Genomic DNA, 2,500 nt, shown 5'->3' on the forward strand with positions numbered 1-2,500 from the left:
AAAAAAAAATATATATATATCACTTTCCTTTTAAGTAAGAAAGTAAATAACAATTCGAAATAAGGTAGTGAATAACGTGAATTTCAGTTTGAATCTGGAAGCTGCTGTCGTATTAAAAGGTAACATACATGAACATTCCTCCTTGCTTTTTGTGTGAAGGAAAGAAGGAAAAGAAGAAAATAGAATATACGAAAAAGCTTGGAAGTAAGGAAGGAAATGCGTGTTTGTGTGTGTGCGTCGCTCCCGCACTCCATGTCTCTCTTTCTCACTCGCTCCCATTCTCGCTTTCTCTCGCTTTCTCTCTCTCTCTCTATCTATCTATCTATCTATCTATCTCTATCTCTATCCCCCTCCTCTCTCTCTCTCTCTTCTCTCTCTCTCTCTCTCTCCCCTCCTCTCTCTCTCTCCTCTCTCTCTCTCTCTCTCTCTCTCTCTCTCTCTCTCTCTCTCTATCTATCTATCTATCTCTCTCTCTCTCTCTCTCTCTCTCTCTCTCTCTCTCTCTCTCTAGCCCCTCCCCTCTCTCTCTCTCTCTCTCTTCATCTCTCTCTCTCTCTCTCTCTCTCTCTCTATCTATCTATCTATCTATCTATCTAACACTCTCTCTCCTTTCTCTCTCTCAGAGACAGAGACAGAGACAGCGAGAGAGAGAGAGAGAGAGAGAGAGAGAGAGAGAGAGAGAGAGAGAGAGAGAGAGAGAGAGAGAGAGAGAGAGAGAGAGAGAGAGAGAGAGAGAGAGAGAGAGAGAGAGAGAGAGAGAGAGAGAGAGAGAGAGAGAGAGAGAGAAAGCGAGAGACAGCGAAAGCGAGAGTGAGAGCGAGAGAGAAAGAGAGACAGGGAGTGCGGGAGAGACGCACACACACAAACAAACGGGAGAAACAAAATGCCAAATACCTCGTTGCACAGCAAAGTACCAAAACCATCGCAAACGACACCCTCTGATCACTAGAAGTAAATTGGCCATTATATGAAGAGGGACGGATTCATATCTTCAACGACCGACAGTAAAGAGGGAGAAGAGAAAAATAGGAGAGGAGGAAATCGCACACTGTTGGAAAGGGGAGAGATAGTCACTGGAATAAAACCTGTGTTTTATCTTTACAGTGTTAGTCTCCAGCCCTGAGTCAACCTACTGGACAATCGCTTGCTATTAGCTTGGTTACGCTGTTCTGTTTCAGGGGAAGAAGCCCATTCGTGTCGCTTTTGTTTGAGGGAGTCTTGTGGAGTGGCACGAGCTCCGTGGGAAATCAAGGTAAAGGAGAAGGAAGTATATATTGATATACAAATAAATGAATGAATAGATAGATAGATTTGTGTGTGTGTGTGTGTGTGTGTGTGTGTGTGTGTGTGTGTGTGTGTGTGTGTGTGTGTGTGTGTGTGTGTGTGTGTGTGTGTGTGTGTGTGATTAAGTAATTAAGTGAGCAAGCTTATAAATAAGCACATGTATTATTTCCATATATTATATGGATATATGGAGACATATTAGACGTAATTGCTACCCACAACAGTTATGTTTAAGGTATTATTGTAATTATCGTAGAATGGTCTTGGTGTGCTCATTTTCATGCTTTGCTTATCTTCATTAATGACGTTTCATGTACTTTCCTTCAATTTTACAATAACTATTTCTGAAGCATAAACCGTTGAATATTACGAGGAAATATAGCTTTACGTGATTAACATACAAATACACACTCGTTTACTTAAAAAATAATAATGTGAAATAAAATAACTATACTGAAATTCACGCATTCCTACTGACATGATACGTTGCCCGGGAATGAGTCATTATACACAAGACCTGAAAGAGACATGCCATGAAAGAGCGTGCAAAGTCAATCAAAACAGAGATAGAGTCATCTGCAATTCCGAAATTAAATGGACTTCAAATGGACATCCGAGTGACATCAACAATCGGGTTATGGCGTCTGGCTCAGGGATGTGAAGGGATATTTGCACTTTCAGCAGGACTGTCGGACAGATGGAAAGAACTTCGTTAATTTCCTTGTGAATTGTGGGATTTCGTCATGTTGGTAAAGCTTATACATGCATACACGAGCGCGCACACATATATATATAACGCTGAAAATGAATGACAACGAAAACAATTATAGTAATAATGATAATGAGGATGTAAGGAAATTTATATAATAATTGTAATTATGATGAGGGTGGTAATGACTATAATCATATTCATTCTAATAATATTAACGCTGATACTATTAAAGGTAATGAAAATTATAATAATGATAATAAAGATAGAAATAATAATAATGTAAATGATAATGATAATGATAATAATAATGATGATCATGATAATGATAATAATAAAGATGATCATGGTAATGATAATAATAATGATGATAATGATAATGTTAATGAAAATAGTAACAATAATAAAAAGGATAATGATAAGAATGGAAAAAGTAATACCTATAATAATAAAATGATAAAAATTATAATTATATGATAATGTTAGACATGATTGCAACAACAACAA

At 37.6% G+C, this 2,500-nt stretch overlaps 1 protein-coding gene across 1 annotated transcript in view; it reads left to right on the forward strand.

Annotated features, from left to right (window-relative positions):
* Positions 1 to 2,500, forward strand: part of LOC125043637 (spore wall protein 2-like) — a 14,135-nt gene that overhangs the window by 10,361 nt on the left and 1,274 nt on the right. The gene's annotated exons all lie outside the window — the stretch shown is intronic.

Source organism: Penaeus chinensis, chromosome 34, assembly GCF_019202785.1.
Source record: "Penaeus chinensis breed Huanghai No. 1 chromosome 34, ASM1920278v2, whole genome shotgun sequence".
NCBI lineage: Eukaryota > Metazoa > Arthropoda > Malacostraca > Decapoda > Penaeidae > Penaeus > Penaeus chinensis.